Genomic DNA, 21,953 nt, shown 5'->3' with positions numbered 1-21,953 from the left:
TTCAGGGACAACGCCGCCGATGCCGACACAAACAATATGATACCTTCGCTTCCGCAGCGCTAAGAACCAGGTCTAGCCGTGGGAAGGTGATCACGTATTCGTCGACGTGCCGGGGCCTACGTGAAATAACCGGCGCGTCGGCAACTAAAGAGCACCCTATCCGCCACACAAGAACAGGGGGGGGACCCTTTCCTCCTCTTTCTGCATGGCGGCGACGGTGTTCTATGCAGTCACGTTATCTTGACTCTCTAGCGGCGTCAGCGGCATCCAGCGGTATCAGTCGGTCGCTGCTAGCGCTGGGGGGATGAAAGGGGGGCGGAGCTGGTTACGAGGCCGACGACAACGCCGACGACGACGCGAAACCCAGGAACGGACGCCAAAGAGCTGCGCTCTAAAAAGAGAATGGAATGAAGGAAGACGTAAGAAGCTGAAAATGTCGGCCCCGGAAGGGATATGACAATTATATGCAATGCTCTTTAACATGTTTTTTAAGATGCTATCAATTCGGCAATGCCAACGGGAAGGACATGACGCAAATAAGGTAATTCCGTATCTAAGAACACTATACGCAAGTGCATAAATTAGTTTTCTTCACATACATTGGAGCCAAAGATCTGATATTAAATAGTAACCATGAAACCTTCCGCAGCCTGGTACAAATGTAAGCGAAGTGGTCATGCCATGATAAACTACTACCGAAAATCTCTCCTAGGTATTTGAATCAATTTACATATTCAACGGGTTCGCAACGACAAGACAGAGAATCATGATGATGTAAAAATACTTGTTTGTTTATAAGGGCTGTCTTTAGCGGATTTCTAAAACATATTATTTTGGTTTTCTGTGTGTTAACTGAAATTCCGTTATCAGCGAACCATTTCATTACATGAATCACGTTTTCCTGCAACATATTAACTGCTGTCTCCTAGTTTATATGTCTTGTGAGCAAAACAGTGTCGTCTGCGTACTGAAATATTGAACACTTGGAAGTCATCAAGCTCAAGTCATTTGTAAATATATTAAAGAGTAGTGGGGAGAGAATGGATCCTTGTGGTAAACCAGCCTTCTCAGGCAGTTTGCTACTATATTCTGATTGGTTGTTTAAACTAACAATTTGAGAACGACCACTCAAAAAATTCTTGAGAATGCCATAAAAGGGACCTCGAAAGCCTAGTAAGTACAGTTTTTCTAAAAGAATAGTATGGTTAACACTATCAAAAGCTTTCTTTACGTCTAGAAAGAGGGCGCAGCTAAACGAGTTTTCCTCAAATGCTGCGTACAATTGATCAGCAAATTCCTCCAGAAGATCTATGGTGCCCCTTCCGGGGATAAAACCATATTGACGGTTTGAAAGGACAGCAAATTTGTTTAAGAAGGACATCATGCGTTCAAATAGAAATTTCTCCAGTATTTGGGAAAGGATCGGCAAAACAGAGATCGGTCGATAGTTCTCAACTGCGTTCTTCTGACCTCCCTTAAACAGTGGTCTTACAATAGCGGTCTTCAACTTTTCTGGCAAGACGGCATGTTCTAAGAAGTCGTTAAGCAGAAAGAGCATAATGTCCGAAAGAGCGTCAAAATTTCGTTGCAACAGTGCCGTCAATATGCCATCTATTCCAGCGGGCTTACTCCGCTTGAAGCTAAACACTAATCTGGCAAGATCTTCCTTTGATAACTTAGGAAGATATGCAGAAGCTGACAAGGATTCTATTAAAGTGCATTTTACGCCTTGTCGAGCTGCTGCCATTTCTGCTGCAAGCGTGAAATGCTTATTGAAACTATCAGCTTTTGAGACAGGCTCTTCTGCTGAAATGTCAAAACTAGGCGCATTCCCGTCTTGCCCACGAAGATGGTTAATCAGGGACCACATCTTTGCAGGATTTTTAAATGCTCGTTTGAATTGCTGTTGAAAGTACAGGCGTCGAGCTGATCGAATAAGTGCTACTACTTTGTTTCTGGCGGCTCTGTAATCTGAACGAAGGTCTGCGTTTTTAGGAGCCTGCTTGGAACGTCTCCAAAGCCGGTCTCTGTTCGCGATTACCCGTAAAATTTCAGGACTAAGCCAATCATGATTCCGCCTTTTTTTGCGCATAATTTTTCGCGTACAAGTATTTTTGAGCTCGTCAAGTTTACGGCACATCTTTAAGTAAACTACCTCTGCTGAATCGTCCGCAATTAAACTTGTCCAGTGAAAAGAAGCCACTAATGCATCCAACTTTCTTTCAACTGTTATTGGCACGGGTATCTTATTAACATCACTGAAACTTGATGAAGCAGTTCCAGACTGAGGAGAAAAACGACAGGGGGTTAAATAATGATCAGCCAGTCGCTGAGAAATGATACATGAGGTCAAGGTGTGATTCGGCGCACGAACAGCTATGTGGTCAAGACATGACTTAACTTGACGACCGCTCAAGAAATCTTCACGTGTGGGGGCAGTGATTGTGTTTTCTATTCCATAGGCTGAAAGTGAGGATAGGCAATCTGAAATAGAAATCTTGTTTGTGCATAAGATATCAATGTTCAAATCCCCTATTAGGCAGAACAACTCAGCATCTTTGTACCTGAGAAGTATTTCCTCGAGTTCAATTACAAATCTTGTCATGCTACCAGATGGTGGCCTGTATACCGCGAGTAATGTAAAAGCCGCGTGCAATAAATTCACGTTTAGAGCCAAACATTCCACATGCATAAATGTATTGTCAACAGCTGAAACATCATATTTTTCACTCACAAAGACCGCGATCCCTCCTCCACGGCGTGCCGGGCGTACAATAAAACGGGCACGATAACCGTTCACTGTGAACGTATCTAGACAGGGCTCTGGTGCATTTATTTCGGTGAGAACAAATTTATCCACAAAACCCGCTGATTCTTCTTCTAAAATCTTGAATTGTTCCCAATATTTGCGGAGACTACGAATGTTCAAGTTTATAAACGTGAATTCATGATTTTTGTTTCGGCCAAAGTTTGCCTTAAACGTGGCAAAGTCTGGAAATTCTAGTGTACTAGGTAATGATCGCTCAGTCATTTTATCTTATCGATGTCCCCGTCGCAAGTAATTCGTATGAGTGTTGCGGCTTCGTCTTTCTTTGCAAAGATTTTGCCGCCTCTTACCCATATGAATTTGTAGCCTGCTTTCTTTCCTGTGGTCCTTGCTAACCAAAATAACCTTCTGTTGAACTGCGACAAACTTTCATTGAAATTCAGCTGGTCCAATGATTCCGATTTACAAAGGCTCTGTAGCTTGCCTCGCGCTGCGTACCAGCGTTCCCGAACAGCAATTGAAGCGAATCGTACCAAGATTGGCGGAGATGGCTTCTTGCTTGGAAGACGGTGTATAGCCACCACTTCCCCATTACGAGTGTTCTCTAGCTCGAGTTTCTCGGCCAGCTCATCAAGGAACTCAGTCAGGTTTTCATCTGTTCTCGATTTCAAGCCACGAATTTCTATGTTGGCGTTCCTGCTATGTTGTTCAGAATCATTTAGGCCTTGCTGCAGTTGACGAATCAATGATTCTTGGGCAAGTACCTTTTCTTGTAGCTGCTGCACTTCTTTCCTGCAAGCCGAGACTTCCTCTTTATCAGCTTTAAGTTGTTCGACCGCACCATCGTATTGTGCAGATATGAACTTAACGGATTCCTCTACGACATTAACCACTGTACAAAGCCTTGTGAATTCTGTCTTTAACAGAAGCGGGGAATCCACCTTCGCGGGGAGCTCTGGCAGCGATTCCACATTTCGATTGATGACCTTTATCTCTGCTAAAAGTGCTGCTAGCGCATCGGGGCTGTCCGTAGGTTGTGGCACCTGTTGCGAACTGGAGCCAGTACGTTTTTTGTTAGTACGGCAGGTTTTGCACACCCAGACTTCTCGTTTTTGTGGACCCATCGCATTGAACGTGTTTGGGGCAATGCCAGAGCAGTTCAGCCCCAAATCATATGGTTCTTCGCAATCCATACATCTAATATAACGGCCATCGTCGGGCAACGCCTTCTGACACACAATACATTCATCACCGTCACCCATAACAAGTGCAACAATACACACTAACACTTGGCAGTCAGCAGTCGGCGGCAAAAAAAAGAACTAAGAAACTAAAAACAAGGTACAGAAAAGCACTCTACCTGTGCAGAAAATAAACGTCAGGCTGTGGCAAAAATCTGCCGCCGACTAATAATAATAATAATAATAATTACAGTTTATTCACACATACACAACCAAAACAAAGAAACGGGCCTATCTAAGGCCATGAGGACTTGTGTGACTAGGCCCGGCAGAGTCGGTACAGCGATGAGGTTACATATTACATATTAGGTGCAAAGGTGGACATTTACATAATATTTCAACTTTCAGAAGAGTGGTTGGTGGTATTTCCCGTTAACAGACAATGACATAGTAAACAAATACAAACACATAAACAACGTAGGTAAAGGGTCAGAAATAAATTTCGGCATTTCATCAAGAACTTCTTCAACTGTTTTTTGATGGTGCCAAAAAGAATTCATCGGCCAAATAATCAAATATTTTTAGGATGTGTACACTTCTTCTCGCTTCTCCATGCTTAGTAGCGGAACAGGGTACCTGAAAAAGTTTTTTGTTTCTTAACAATCGAGGTGCATCTTGTGCCTCCGAATTCATCGCTCCAATTAGGCCGCATAATAGCAGTTCTGGTAAATAAATCCTCCAATGTGCAAAATCCTGATTGTTGAATAATATTATTGTCATGTAGTGTAGCACCATAAGCAACATATTCAAATATATATTTTTAGTAGTTTATCAATCCGATTTTTCCAGCACTCTGCAAAAAAGGCGAACATCGTTATGCCATACCTCGGCACGCTCTACGCTAGAGCATGAACTACCATTTTCTTGACTGGTGGAGGTACTAAACCCTTCATGTTGAAAAGTAGATATGCAACACTCCGTAATTTGTCACATAAAAACGCTATGTGATGCTGCCAAGACATGCCGTTGTTGAACGTTATACCCAAGTATTTGAATGTCTATATATATTTTATAGCAGTACATTTACATAAAGTACAATGTTCATCATGTAGCAATATTGGCAAGTATATTTTTTGAGTTTTTAACGGACTTCGAAAGCACATGATTTTGCTTTCCTTAGCATTGATATGCACACAATTTTCTTCGAACCATTCGATGGCCTTATGAATTGCGTTCTGTAGGGCGCTAATAGCTTCCTCATAACGCATATGACGTGTGAGTAGAACTGTATCATCTGCATATTGATATACAGTGGCTTTTGCAATTATAGTGGGAAAGTCGTTCATAAACAAATTTATTAAGCGAGGGGACAACACGGATTCCGGTAGAAACTCAGCTGTAATATATTTCCTAGCGCTAACAATTTCTTCACTACCCATGACTACCTGTGACCTATCATGTAAATAATTGCAAATAAGATAAAGCCTGAGACCCAAACGAAACAACTTTTCCAATGAAATATATACATTTACAGTTTCGAATTCTTTTGATAAATCCAAAAACAAAGCACAGCTATACAAGCTCTTATCTAGAACAGAATATAATTCCTCGGTAAACTCTTCTAATAGTGTAATAATACCTCGCTCAGCAACAAATTCAAACGTTCTGGGTGTTAGGACTGAAAATTTATTTCAGAAGGAAGTCATACAAACAAACAGCAACTTTTCCAGTATTTGGGAGAGTATAGGCAAAAGAGATAGGTCTATAGTTTTTAACTTCATCTTTTTCCTGCTTTATACAGTGGCTTAAATATCGCCGTTTTGAATGTCTACGGAATTGATGCGGTGCTTAAGAAACCACTAATCATAAAAAGCAATATGTCTGCTAATGTATCAAAATTTATTCTTAGTGTGGCCGCAGCCAGCCCATCAATACCTGGTTGTTTATTAGGTCGGAAACTGAAAATTATTCTCCTTAAATCTTACTTCGACAACATCAGCAAAGAAGCAGATGCTTGAACAGTTTGTTTGAGAGAGACAGTGTGTCTCTGCGACTGGGCAGTGTTAGAAAAACGCGTGAAAAAAATGACTGATATTATCTACCACTATATCTGGCTTCTCTGAAAAAGATTCGAAGAAATGCGCAGGAGCCGCACTATTTACTCGGAGCTTATTTTTTAAAGCCCAAGGTTTTGCTCAATTTTTGTGTGCTTGATCAAATCTATCTAAGAAATACCGCCGTTTTGCTGATCTCAAGAGGACAATCACCCTATTCATCGCAATCTTATATTCCGTTGTCGAGTCTTGATTTCTCGGCGCACGCCTGCTCCTTTTCCACTACCAGTCCCAGTAGGAAATAGCCCTCATTATGTCTGCCGTAAATTGGGGGTAAATTTTGTTTTGTTTTGTAGGTATTGTGTACATACTAGAAAATCCAAGTTTCTTTAGCTGCTCACAAAATTTTTCATAAGGTTTAGTGTGATTGGAATCCTTAATAATTCCCGCCCAGTCAAACTGCAATCAAATGAACAAATGTTTTCTATTGAAAATCTGCACTTGCAGTTCATTATTATCCTGTTTGTCTTCTGATTTGTCCTTTTCAGGCAGAGCTAAAAGTGCATTAAAGCGACATGCGACAAAATAGTGATTCGCTATCTTTTGCCTAAAGATACATGCCGCTAAAGAATAATTCGGTGATCTTATTGCTCTGTGGTCTAGACAGGAGAATACTAGTCTATTTTGTAAGAGTTCATCACTCCTAAGTTGATTTGTAGTCATTTGTTGTAAGCCATAGGTTGATAAAATGGAGAGGTAATCCGACACAGTGGTCGAACGGGTGTTCAATACATTAATGGTTAGGTCACCTTGCAAACAAATCTGATCTACTGCTTTGTGGTTTTTCGAAATTTCTTCAAGTTCACGCAAGAATCATGGGACATTGTTATTGGCGGACGATTAAGAGCTAGCAGCAATAATTCTGCGTTAGTAAGCGTGATTTTTACTGTCAAACGTTCGGCGTGGTTTAAAGAAGTGTCCGTAATCGCAGTGCCATGTCTTAACAAACAATGCTAAGCCACCTCCTCTTCCTTCCTATCGTGACATAAAACGGGCTTTGTAAACCTTTAATTTGTAAATGCTAGTGCAGTCCTCTGGTACAGTTCTTTCAACTCTTATACATGCATCTACTACATCTGCAACTGATTCCGCTGCCTATTTGAATTCCTCCAAAACTTTTCGTAGACATTTGATATTAGTACTAATTGCTGTGAAACCATGTTCACGCCTGGCAGCAAATATATCTTTGAACACATTGAAATTTGAGATACAGGAAAACTTCGTTGCTATGTTACTTATGAAACTTTAAGAATGTCGGCTAGATTATTATTTCGGCGTAGGTGTTTCTAGAGTTTCTCTCATGCTTTCATGCCACGCACAACTATCGAGTTTCTCTCATTCTTTCGTGCCGCGCATAAATATAGAGTTTCTCTAATTTTTTCGTGCCGTACGCAACTATGGACTTTCTCTCATTCTTTCGTGCCACGCACAACTATAGAGTTTCCCTCATTCTTCCGTGCCAGACACAACTATAGAGTTTTTCTCATTCTATGGTGCCACGCACTATAGAGTTTCTCTCAATCTATGGTGCTACACACAACTATACACTTTCTCTCATTCTTTCGTGCTACACACAAATATAGATTTTCTCTCATTCTTCCGTGCCAAGCACAACTATATAGTTTCCGTCCTTCTTTGGTGCCACGCACAACTATAGACTTTCTCTCTTTCCTTCGTGCTAACCACAACTATAGAGTTTCTCTCCATCTTTCGTGCAACGCATAACTATAGAGTTTCTCTTATTCTTTCATGCCACGCACAACTATATAATTTCTCTCATTCTATCGTGCCACATACAACTATAGCGTTTCTCATTCTTTGGTTCCACGCACAACTATAGACTTTCTCACATTCTTTCGTGCTAAACACAACTATAGAGTTTCTCTCATTCTTCCGTGCCATGCACAACTATAGAGTTTCCCTCATTCTCTGGTGCCACGTACAACTATAGACATACTCTCAATCTATCGTACTGCACACAACCGCAGACTTTCTCTCATTCTTTCGTGCTTCACACAACTATCAACTTTATCTCAATCCTTCCTGACACGTACAACTATAAAGTTATCGTATTCTATCGCGCCACGCACAACTATGAAGTTTCTCTCATTCTTTCGTGCCACACACAACTATTGAGTTTCTCTCCTTCTTTCGTGCCAACACCAACTGTTGAGTTTCTCTCATTTTTTCGTGCCAAGCACAACTATAGTGTTTCTCTCATTCTTTCATGCCACGCACAACTATAGAGCTTCTCTCATTCTTTCGTGCCACGCACTATAGAGTTTCTCATATTCTGTCGTGCCAGGCACAACTATAAAATTTCTCTCTTTCTCTCGTGCAACGCACAACTATAGGGTTTCTCCGATTTTTGGGTGCCACGCACACCTATAGAGTTTCCTTCTTTCTTTCGTGCTAAGCACAGTTATACAGTTTCTCTCATTCTTTCGAGCCCCGCAATAGAGTTTCATTCTTTCGTACCACGGACAACTATAGAGTTTCCCTCAATTTTTTGTGCCACACACAACTATAGAGTTTCTCTCATTCTATGGTACCACGCACAACTGTAGACTTTCCCTCTTCCTTCGTGCTAAACACAAATATAGAGTTTCTCTCTATCTTTCGTGCTACGCACAACTATAGGGTTTATCTCATTCTTTCGTGCACGCACAACTATAGAGTTTCCCTTATTCTTTCGTTCCACGCACAACTATAGGATTTCATTTATTCCAACGTGCCACGCACAGCTATAGAGTTTCTGTCATTCTTTCGTGCCACACACAACTATAGAATTTCTCTCATTCTATCGTGCCACGCACAACTACAGGGTTTCACTCATTCTTTCGTGCCACGCACAACTATCGACTTTCTCTCATTCTTTTGTGCTACACACAACAATAGATTTCCTCTCATTTATTCCTGCCAAGCACAAGTATAGAGTGTCTCTCATTCTTTGGTGCCAGGTAAAACTATAGACTTTCTGTCTTTCCTTCGTGCTAGACACAACTATAGAGGTTCTCTCATTCTTTCGTACCACGCACAACTATAGAGTTTCTCTTATTCTTTCGTGCTACACACAACAATAGATTTCCTCTCATTTTATCGTGCTACACACAACCACAGACTTTCTCTCATTCTTCGGTGCTTCACACGACTATCAACTTTCTCTCAATGCTTCGTGCAACGTATAACTATAGAATTTATTTCATTCTATCGTGCTACGCGCAGCTATACAGTTTCTCTCATGTGTTCGTGCCGTGCGCAACATTGAGTTTTTCTCATTCTTTCGTGCCACACACAACTATAGAGTTTCCCTCATTCTCTCATGCCACGCATAACTATAGAGTATGTCTCATTATTTGGTTCCACGCACAACTTTAGCGTTCATCTCTTTCTTTCGTGCTAAACACAACTATAGAGTTTCTCTCATTCTTCACGCACAACTATAGAGTTTAATTCTTTCTTGCCACGCACAGCTAGAGAGTTTCGCTCACTCCTTCGTGCCACGGACGACTATAGCATTTATCTCATTCTATCGTAGCACACACAAATATAGAGTTTCTCTCATTCTTTCGTTCCACGCACAACAATAAAGTTTCTCTTACTCTTTCGTGCCACGCACAACTATGGAGTTTCTCTCATTCCATCGTGCTACACACAACTATAGAGTTTTTCGCATTCTTTCGTGCCACGCAGAACTATGGAGTTTGTCTCATTCTTTCATGCTACACACAACCATTCAGTTTCTCTCATTCTTTTGTGCCACGCACAACTATAGAGTTTCTTTCGTTCTTTCGTGCCATGCAGAATTATAGAATTTCTCTCATTCTATCGTGCCACACACAACAATAGGGTTTCTCATTCTTTGGTGCCACGCACAACTATAGGGTTTCTCTCTTTTTATCATAATACACGCAAATATAGACTTTCTCTCATTCTTTCGTGCCATGCACAACTATAGAGTTTCCTCAATCTTTCGTGCCTTGCAAAACTTTAGAGTTTCTCTCATTCTTTCGTGCCGCGCATAACTCAAGAGTTTCTCTCATTTTTTCGTGCCGCGCGCAACTATGGAGTTTCTCTCTTACTTTCGTGCTCAACACAACTATAGAGTTTCTCTCATTCTTTCGTGCAACGCACAACTATAGGGTTTCATTCTTTCGTGCCACACACAACTATAAAGTTTCTCTCATTCTTTTGTGCCACACACAGCTAAAGAGCTTCTCTAAATTTTTTGTGCCATGCATAACTATAAAGTTTCTCTCTTTCTATCATACTACACGCAACTATAGAGTTTCTCTCATTCTTTCGTGCCAAGCACAATTATAGAGTGTCTCTCATTCTTTCTTGCCATGCGCAACTTTAAAGTTTCTCACATTCTTTCGTGCCCCGCATAACTATAATGTTTCTCTCATTTCTTTGTACCGTGCGCAACTATGGAGTTTCTCTCATTCTTTCGTGCCACGCACGACTATAGAGTTTGTCTCATTCTATCGTGCCATGTACAAGTATAGAATTTCTCTCTTCCTATCGTGCCACGCACAACTACAGCGTTCCTCTCATTCATTGGTGCCACGCACAACTATAGAGTTTCTCTCTTTCTTTCGTGCTCAACACAACTATAGAGTTTCTCTCAATCCTTCGTGCCACGCACAACTATAGCATTTATCTCATTTTATCGTTGCACACAAAACTAAAGAGTTTCTCTCATTCTTCTGTTCAACGCACGACTATGGTGTTTCTCTCAATCTATCGTGCTACACACAACTATAGACTTTCCCTCATTTTTTCGTCCTACATAGAAATATAGATTTCCTCTTATTCTTTCGTTCCACGCTCAACTATAGAATTTCTCTAATTCTAGCGTGCCACGCACAACTATAGAATTTCTCGCATTCTTTCGTGCTGCACACAACTAGTGAATTTCTCTCATTCTTTCGTGCCTCGCGCAAATATAGATTTTCTTTCTTTCGTGCGAGGCACAACTATAGAGTTTCTCTTATTCTTTCGTGCCACGCACAACTATAGAATTTCTAGGGTGGTTGCTTCGGCTAGTTGGTAATTCATGATAAAAAATAACTTACAGCGCGAAGGACAAGGACAGCGATAGACGACATACACAGCGCTGTTTTTTATTGTATTGCGTTGCCACATCGTGTGTATATATACAAGAAGTGGCATGCGCAGAAAATGTACGACAGTCACATGGGGTGTTCTAACAGCGAGCCATTGAACTAAGAACATGGTCAACTGAAAAAATAAAAAAATATAAAAAGATATAAGCATTACGATTTCTATCTGTTTAGATACGAGACTTCACCAGGTGTCAGCGCGATTGAGTGTGCACTAACGCAAATACTACCAAGATTTCTGATGAAATCAGCTTCCACAGTTTCCCGGGTGAGCTGAGAGCTGCGTCTTGCTAAAACTTCAGTATCTTCAAAAAATGGAACGCAGCCGCATTCCCGGCAACGGATGTCCAAGTGGCCTTGTACAGTGCTGCGGACGTTGTTACAATGCTCTCTTAGTCGATCGTTTAAACACCTGCATGTCTCTCCTACATATTTACTGCCGCAAGACAGGGGAATTTGGTGGACTACATTCGTTGTGCACGACAAGAACCGTTTTCTGTGCCCGACAGAACAACAATTCTGATGCGATTTAGGCGCGTATACACGCTCACAGGGCCTCGCCAATTTTTCCGGGGCTGAGAAAACGACTGTGATTCCTGCACGCGGCCCAATTTTCTTTAGCCTATGGCATACATCATGCACATATTGCAGCACTGCAAACCTGCGTCTTTCACCCCGCTGGCTCCCTGATTGAGCGCGATCATCACGTTTTGTGCACCTCAGAAGCTGCTCCGCTATGGCTGAAATTAAGGACAAAGGGTAACCAGCCCAAGAAAGGCGATCAACCGGAGCAGCAAGACTATGGTGCATGCCATGTGCGCACGTTTAATGAGGCTGTTAACTAGACATAACTTTATTTCTCGTTTAATGAGTTTTGAATGTGCGGAGTTAAAGGGTAAGAGTGGCTTCTTCTTCTCGGTTCGAAGCACCAGCACACATGTTTGTTAGCAAGGCTCAGCCTGAGATTTAGAAAGCGCAAGGAGTCATTCATGGGGACCTCATGCATAAGTTCTAGAGGCTCCAGCTGTTTCTTAAAGATCTCCAAAACATCAGAAACAGCAGGCTCAAAAACGGGATTAGTGCAATCAATAAATATCAAGTAGTCATCCACAAACCTGCACACCTTGACAACAGGGAACTCGGCTAGGTGACCATGAATATTGCGATCATGATGAGCTAGATAAATACCACTTAGTACGGGCGCCAAACATGATCCTATACAAACACCATTCCTTTGTATGTAATTTTGTTCATTCCATAAGATTCCATGCGCTCTGTATGTAGTCTATCGCGGTCCTTGTACTTCGTGCTGTACGTTATTTTTGATACAGAATTTCTCTCATTCTATCGTGCCATGCACAACTATAGGGTTTCTCTCATTCTTTGGTGCCACGCACAACAATGGAGTTTCTCTCTTTCTTTCGTTCTATACACAACTATAGATTTTCCCTCATTCTTTCGTGCCACGCACAAATACAGTTTCATTCTTTCTTGCCACACACAACCATAGAGTTTCTCTCATTCTTTCGTGCCACACACAACTAAAGAGCTTCTCTCAATTTTTTGTGCCACGCATAACTATAATGTTCCTCTCTTTCTATCCTACTACACGCAACTATAGAGTTTATCTTATTCTTTCGTGCCACCGCAACTATTCAGTTTCTCTTATTTTTTCGTACCACGCTCACTAAAGAGTTTCTCCCATTCTTTCGTGCCACGCGCAACTATAGAGTTTCTCTGATTCTTTCGGGACACGCACAACTATACAGTTTTATTCTTTCGTGCCACGCACAACTAGAGAGTTTCTCTCAATCCTTCGTGCCACAGACGACTATGGCATTTATCGCATTCTATCGTAGCACACAGAAATATAGAGTTTGTCTCATTCTTTCGTTACATACACGACAATGGAGTTTCCCTCTTTCTATCGTACTACAAACCACTATAGAGTTTCTCTCATTCTTTCGTGCCACGCACAACAATAGACTTTCTCTCATTCTATCGTGTCACGCACAACTATATATTTTCTCTCATTCTATCATGCTACACACAACCACAGACTTTCTCTCATTCATTCGTGCTTCACACCAATATTAACTTTCTCTCAGTGCTTCGTGCCACGTACAAATATAGAATTTATGTCATTCTATCGTGCCACGTACAACTATAGAGTTTCTCTCTTTCCATCGTGCTACACGCAACAATAGAGTGTTTCGCATTCCTTCATGCCATGCACAACTATGGAGTTTCTCTCATGCTTTCATGCTACACAAAACCATCCAGTTTCTCTCATTCTTTCGTGCCACGCACAATTATAGTTTCTTTCATTCCTTCGTGCCATGTGAACTATAGAATTTCTCAGATTCTACCGTGCCACTCACAACTATAGAGTTTCTCTTATTCTTCCGTTCCACGCTCAACAATAGAATTTCTGTCATTCTAGCGTGCGACGCAATACTATCGACTTTCTCTCATTCTTTCGTGCTAAACACAGCTATAGAGTTTCTCTTATTCTTTCTTGCCCCGAAGAACTATAGAGTTTCTCTCACTTTTTCGTGCCACGCACATCTAGAGAGTTTCTCTCATTATATTGTGCTACACACAACTACAGACTTCCTCTCATTCTTTCGTGAGACACGCAACGTTAGACTTTCCCTCATGTTTCGTGCAACGCACAACAATAGAATTTCTCTCATTCTAACGTGCCACGCACAACTACAGAGTTTCTCTCATTTTGACATACTACACACAACTATAGAATTTCTCTTTCTTTCGTGCAACGCACAACGGAGAACAATGGAGTTTCTCTCATTCGTTCGTGCTACACTCAACTATAGAGTTCTTAAATTTGGTGCCAAGCACAACTATGGAGTTTCTCTTATTCTTTCGTGCCACGCACGACCATGGAGTTTCTCCTTCTATCGTACTACACGCAACTACAGAGTTTCTCTCATTCTTTCGTGCCACGCACAGCTATAGAGTTTCTCTCATTCAATCGTGCAATGCACAACTATAGATTTCTATAGATTTTCGCTCATTCTATCGTGCCACACACAACTCTAGTTTCTCTCATTGCATCGTGTTACACACAACTATGGAGTTTCTCTCATTCTTTCGTGGCATCACAACTATAGAGTTTCTCTCACTCTTTCGTGCCACTCACATCTACAGAGTTTCTCTCATTCTATCGTGCTAAACAATAGACTTCCTCTCGTTCTTTCGTGCTACACGCAACGTTAGACCTTCCCTCATCGTTTCGTGCAGCGCCCAACTATCGAATTTCTGTCATTCTTTCGTGCTGAACAAAACTATGGAGTTTCTCTTATACTTTCGTGCTACACACAACTATAGAGTTTCTCTCATTCATTCATGCCACGCACGACCATGGAGTTTCTCTGTTCTGTCGTTCTGCACCAACTCTAGAGTTTCTCTCATTCTTTCGTGCAACACACAACTATAGAATTCCTCATTCTAGCGTGCCCCCGCAACTATAGAGTTTCTCTCATTTTTCGTGCCACGCACAACTACAGAGTTTCTATCATTCTTTCGTGCCATGCACAACAATAGAGTTTCGCTCATTCTTTCGTGCCGCGCACAAATATAGAGTTTCTCTCATTTTTTCCTGCCGTGCGCACTATGAAGTTTCACTCATTCTTTCGAGCCACGTACAACAATAGAGTTTCTCTCAATCTTTTTTGCCACTCAAAACTATAGAGTGTCTTTCATTCTTTCGTGCCACGCACAACTATAGAATTCCTCTTATTCTTTCGTTCCACGCACAACTATAGAATTTCTGTCATTCTAGCATGCGACGCACAGCTATCGACTTTCTCTCTTTCTTTCGTGCTAAATACAACTACAGAGTTTCTCTCATTCTTTCTTGCCACGCCCAACTATAGAGTTTCTCTCATTCTTTCGTGCCACACACAACTATAGAGTTTCTCTCATTCTTCCGCACCAAGCAGGACAATGGTGTTTCTCTCATTCTTTCGTGCCACGCACAACTATAGAGTTTCTCTCATTGCATCGTGTTACACACAACTATGCAGTTTCTCTCATTCTTTCGTGCAACACACAGCTATAGAATTCCTCATTCTAGCGTGCCACGTACAACAATAGAGTTTCTCTCATTCTTTCGTGCAACGCACAACTACAGAGTTTCTCTCATTCTTTCGTGCCATGCACAACTGTAGAGTTTCTCTCATTCTTTCGTGCCGCGCGCAACTATAGAGTTTCATTTTTCGTGCCGTGCACAACTATGGAGTTTCTATCATTCATTCGTGCCAAGCTGAGCAATGGTGTTTCTCTCATATTTTAGTGCCACGCACAACTATAGAGTTTCTCTCATTCTTTCGTGCCACGCACACCTGTCGAGTTTCTCTCATTCTATCGTGCTACACACAACTATAGACTTCCTCTCATTCTTTCATGCTACACGCAACGTTAGACTTTCCCTCATCGCTTCGTGCAACCCACAACTATAGAATTTCTCTCATTCTAACGTGCCAGGCACAACTATATTGTTTCTCTCATTTTGACGTACTACACACAACTATAGAGTTTCTCTCATTGTTTCGTGCAACGCACAACTACAGAGATTCTCTCATTCTTTCGTACCATGCACAACAGTAGAGTTTCTATCATTCTTTCGTGCCGCGCGCAACTATAGAGTTTCCCTCATTTTTTCGTGCCGTGCTTAACTATGGAGTTTCTCTCATTCTTTCGAGCCATGCACAACTCTAGAGTTTCCCTCAATCTCTCGTGCCACGTACACCTATAAAGTTTCTCCCATTCTATCGTGCTACACCCAACTATACGCTTTGTCTCATTCATTTGTTTTACACAGAAATATGGATTTTTTCTCATTCTTTAGTGCCAAGCACAACTGTAGGGTTTCGCTCATTCTTTGGTGCCACGCACAATTATAGACTTTCTCTCTTTCCTTCGTGCTAAACGGAACTATAGAGTTTCTCTCATTCTTTCGTGCCACGCACAACTAAAGAGTCTCTTATTCTATCGTGCCACGCACGACCAAGGAGTTTCTCTCCTTCTATCGCACTAAAGCAACTATTGAATTTCTCTCATTCTCTTGTGCCACGCACAACTATAGATTTTCTCTCATTCTACCGCACTACACACAACCATCGACTTTTTCTCATTCTTTCGTGCTTCACACAACTATCAACTTTCTCTCAATCCTTCTTGCCACGCACAACTAGAAAATTTATCTCATTCTATCGTGCTACACACAACTATAGAGCTTTTCTCATTTTTCCTGCTACGCATAACTATTGAGTTTCTCTCATCCTTACGTGCAAGCACAAATATAGTTTCTCTCATTCTTTCGGGCCACGCACAACTATAGAGTTTCTCTCAATCTTTTGTTTCACGCACGATTATAGAGTTTCTCTCAAACTTTCGTTCCACGCACAACTATAGATTTTCTCTTATTTTATCGTGCTACACACAACCATCGACTTTTTCTCATTCTTTCGTGCTTAACACAACTATCAACTTTCTCTCAATCCTTGTTGCCATGCACAACTATAAAATTTATCTCATTCTGTCGTGGCACATACAACTATAGGACTTCTCTCCTTCCATCGTGCCACACACAACTACGGAGTTTTTCTCATTCTTTCGTGCCTACACAACTATAGAGTTTCTCTCACGCTTTCGTGCCACGCACAACTATTGAGTTTCTTTCATTTTTACGTGCAAGCACAACTGTAGAGTTTCTCTTAATCTTTTATGCCCCGCACAACTATAGAGTTCCTCTCAATCTTTCGTTCCACGCGCAACTATAGATTTTCTCTCATTCTATCGTGACACGCACAACTATTCAGTTTCTCTCATTTTTTGTACCATGCACACTATAGAGTTTCTCTCATTCTTTCGTACCACACGCAACTATAGAGTTTCTCATTCTTTCGTGGAATGCACAACTACATAATTTCTCTCATTATATCGTGCCACGTACAAACTTAGAGTTTCGCTCATTCTTTGGTGCCACGCACAACTATAGTCTTTCTTTCTTTCGTGGTAAACACAACTATATAGTTTCTCTCATTCTTTTGTCCCACGCACAACTATAGAGTTTGTCTCTTGCTTTCGTGTTAAACACAACTATAGAGTTTCTCTCATACTTTTGTGCCACGCACAACTATAGAGTTTCATCCTTTCGTGCCACTCACAACTATAGAGTTTCTCTCATTCTTTCGTGCCACGCACAACTATAGAGTTTCTCTTGTTCTTTCGTTCCACGCAAAACTATAGACTTTCTCATTTTTTCGCGCTACACACAAATATAGAGTTTCTCTCCTTCTTTCGTGAACGCACAACTATAGAGTTTCTTTCATTCTATCGTGCCAAGCACTACAGTGTTTCTCTCATTCTTTCGTGCTACACACGACTATAAAGCTTCCTTCTTTCGTGCAACGCACAACTATCGTGTTTCTCTCATTCTTTAGTGCCACGAACAACTATAGACTTCCTCTCATTTTTTCGTATTACACGGAAGTTAGACGTACCCTCATCCTTTCGTGTCACTAACAACTATAGAATTTCTCTCATTCTAACGTACCACGTACATTTATAGACTTTCTCTCATGCTTTCGTGCAACACACAACTATAAAGTTTCCTTCTTTCGTGCAACGCAAACTATCGTGTTTCTCTCATTCTTTAGTGCCACGAACAACTATAAAGTTTCTCGCATTCCTTCATGCCATGCACAACTATAGAGTTTCTCTCACTCTTTGGTGCCACGCAAAACTATAGATCTTCTCTCTTTATTTCGTGCTAAATAGAACTACAGTTTCTCTCAATGTCTTGTTTCTAGAGTTTCTAGAACTGGAACTAGAGTTTGTTTCGTGCTATACACAACTATATAGTTTCTCTCATTGTTTTGTGCCACGCACAACTATAGAGTTTCTCTCAATCTTTCGTGCCACTCAAAACTATAGTTTATCTCATTCTTTCGTGCCTCGCACATCTACATAGTTTCTCTCATTCGATCATGCTACACACAACTACAAACTTCCTCTCATTCTTTCGTGCTATTTGCAACGTTAGAATTTCCCTCATCGTTTCGTGCAACGCACAACTATAGAATTTCTCTCATTCTAACGTGCCTCACACAACCATAGATTTTGTCTCATTTTGATGTACTACACACAACTATAGAGTTTATCTCATTCTTTCGTTCTACGCACACTATAAACTTTCTCATTCTTTCGTTACACACAGCTAGAGACTTTGTCTACTTCTTTCGTGCTACGCACCACTATAGACTTTCTCTCATTCTTTCGTGCCATGCGCAACAATAGAGTTTCTCTCATTCTTTCGTGCCGAGCACAGCTATATAGTTACTCTCACTTTTTCGAGCCGTGCGCAACTATGGAGTTTCTCTCATTCATTCGAGCCACGCACAACTATAGTTTCCCTCAATCTTTAGTGCCACGCACAACTATAAAGTTACTCTCATTCTAGAGTGCTACACACAACTATAGAGAAATCCTTCTTTCGTGCAACGCACAAATTTAGAGTTTCTCTCATTCTTTCGTGACACGCCATACTATAGAATTTCTCTCATTCTATCGTTCCACGCACAACTATAGCGTTTTTCTCATTCTTTGGTGCCACGCAAAACCATAGATTTTCTCTCTTTCTTTCCAGCTAAAGAAACATACAGAGTTTCTCCCATTCTTTTGTGCCACGCACAACTATGGCGTTTCTCTCATTCTAGAGTGCCACGCACAATTACAGAGTTTCTCTCATTCTTTGGTGCCACACACAACTATGGAGTTCCTCTCATTATTTGGAGCCACGCACAACTATACAGTTTCTCTCATTCTTGCGCGACAAGCAGAACAATAAGGTTTATATATTTATTTCGTGCCACGCACAAACACATTCTAATGTGCTACACACAACTATAGTGTTTCTCTTATTATTTTGTGCCACACACAACTATAGGCTTTCTCTCATTCTTTTGTTCTACACACAAATCTAGATTTTCTCTCATTCTTTCGTGCCAAGCACAACTATAGGGTTTCTGTCACTACTTGGTGCCACGCACAACTATAGACTTTCTCTCTTTCCTTCGTGCTAAACGCAACTATAGGGTTTCTCTCATTCTTTTGTGCTACACACAACGGTAGAGTTTCTCTCATTCAATCGTGCCATGCACAACTATAAATTTTATCTCATTCTATCGTGCTACACACAATCATCGACTTTTTTTCTTCATTCGTGCTTCACAAAACTATCACCTTTCTCTCTATCATTCTTGTCACGCACTACAAAATTTATCTCATTCGATCGTGCCACACACACCTCTAGAGTTTCTCTCATTACATAGTGTTACACACAACTATGGATTTTCTCTCATTCTTTCGTGCCACCACAACTATAGAGTTTCTCTCATTTTTCGTGCCACGCACAACTACAGAGTTTCTCTCATTGTATCGTGCCACGTACAACTACAGAGTTTCTCACATTCTTTGGTACCACGCACAACTATAGACTATCTCTATTTCGTGCTAAACACAACTATAGAGTTTCTCTCATTCTTACGTGCCAAACTGAACAATGGTGTTTCTCTCATTCTTTCGTGCCACGCACAACTATAGAGTTTCTCTCACTCTTTCGTGCCACTCACATCTACAGAGTTTCTCTCATTCTATCGTGCTACACACAACTATAGACTTCGCCTCGTTCTTTCGTGCTATACGCAACGTTAGACTTTCCCTCATCTTTTCGTGCAGTGCACAACTATAGAATTTATGTCATTCTTTCGTGCTAAACACAACTATGCAGTTTCTCTCATAGTTTCGTGCTACACGCAACTATAGAGTTTCTCCCATTCTTTCCTGCCACGCACAACTATAGAGTTTCTCTCATTCTTTGGTGCCGCGCACAACTATAGAATTTCTCTCTTTATTTCGCGCTAAACAGAACTATAGAGTTTCTCTCAATCTCTTGTGCCATGCACAACTATAGAGTTTCTCTCATTCTTTCGTGTCACGCACAACAATAGAATTCCTCTCATTATAGAGTGCCACGTACAACAATAGAGTTTCATTCATTCGTGCCACCGCAACTATTCAGTCTCTAATTTTTTCGTACAACGAAGACAAAAAAGTTTCTCTCATTCTTTCGTACCTCGGACAACTATACAGTTTCTATTATTCATTCGTATCACGCACAACTACATAATTTCTCTCATTCTCTCGTGCCATGCACAAACTTAGTGTTTCGCTAAATCTTTGGTGCCACACACAACTATAGACTGTCTCTCTTTCTTTCCTGTTTAACACAACTATAGAGGTTCTCTTATTCATTTGCGCCACGCACAACTATAAAATTCCTCTTAATCTTTTGTGCCACTCAAAACTATAGAGTGTCTCTCATTCTTTCGTGCCACGCACAACTATAGAGTTTCTATTATACTTTCGTTCCACGCACAACTATAAAATTTCTGTCATTCTAGCGTGCGATGCACAACTATCGACTTTCTGTCTTGCTTTCGTGCTAAACACAACTATAGAGTTTCTCTCATTCTTTCTTGTCACGCGCAATTATAGAGTTTCTCTCATTCATTCGTGCCACGCACAACTAAAGAGTTTCTCTCATTCATCCGTGCCAAGCAGAGCAATGGTGTTTCTCTCATTATTTTGTCCCACGCACAACTATATTGTTTCTTTCATTCTTTCGTGCAATGCACAACTATAGAATTTCTCTTATTCAAACGTGCCAGGCACAAATATAGAGTTTCTCTCATTTTGACGTACTACACACAACTATAGAGTTTCTGTCATTCTTTCTTGCAACGCACAACTATAGAGATTCTCTCATTCTTTCGTACAATGCACAACTGTAGAGTTTCTAAAATTCTTTCGTGCCGCGCGCAACTACGGAGTTTCCCTCATTTTTTCGTGCCGTGCGCAACTATGGAGTTTCACTCATTCTTTCGAGCCGCGCACAACTATAGAGTTTCCCTCAGTCTCTCGTGCCACGCACAACTATAAACTTTCTCTCTTTCTATCGTGCTACACCCAACTATACACTTTCTCTGATTCATGTGTTTTACACAGAAATATAGATTTTCTCTCATTCTTTAGTGTCAAGCACAACTGTGGGGTTTCTCTCACTCTTCGGTGCCACGCACAATTATAGACTTTCTCTCTTTCCTTCGCGGTAAACAGAACTATAGAGTTTCTCTCATTCTTTCGTGCCACGCACAAAAGTAGTGTTTCATTCTTTCGTGGCACGCACAGCTATGGAGTTTCTCTCATTCTTTCATGCTACACACAACTATAGAGTTCTCAATTTTTGTGCCACCCGCAACTAAAGAGTTTCTCTCATTCTTTCGTGCGACGCACGACCAAGGAGTTTCTCTCCTTCTATCGTACTAAAGCAACTATAGAATTTCTCTCAATTTTTTCGTGCCACGCACAACTATAGATTTTAATTCATTCTATCGTGCTACACACAACCATCGAGTTTTTCTCATTCTTTCGGGCTTCACACAACTATCAACTTTCCCTCAATCCGTCTTTAAATGCACAATTATAAAATTTATCTAATTCTTTCTTGTCACCACAACTATAGAGATTCTCTCCTTTTTCGTGCCACGCACGACTACAGAGTTTCTCTCATTCTATCGTGCCACGCACAACTATAGGATTTTTCTCACACTTTGGTGCCATGCAGAACTATAGACTTTCTCTCTTTCGTTCGTGCTACACACACATATAGAGTTTT

The sequence above is a fragment of the Dermacentor variabilis genome, chromosome 2 (assembly GCF_050947875.1).
Source record: "Dermacentor variabilis isolate Ectoservices chromosome 2, ASM5094787v1, whole genome shotgun sequence".
Lineage (NCBI taxonomy): Eukaryota > Metazoa > Arthropoda > Arachnida > Ixodida > Ixodidae > Dermacentor > Dermacentor variabilis.
Note: the sequence above shows the minus strand (reverse complement) of the source record.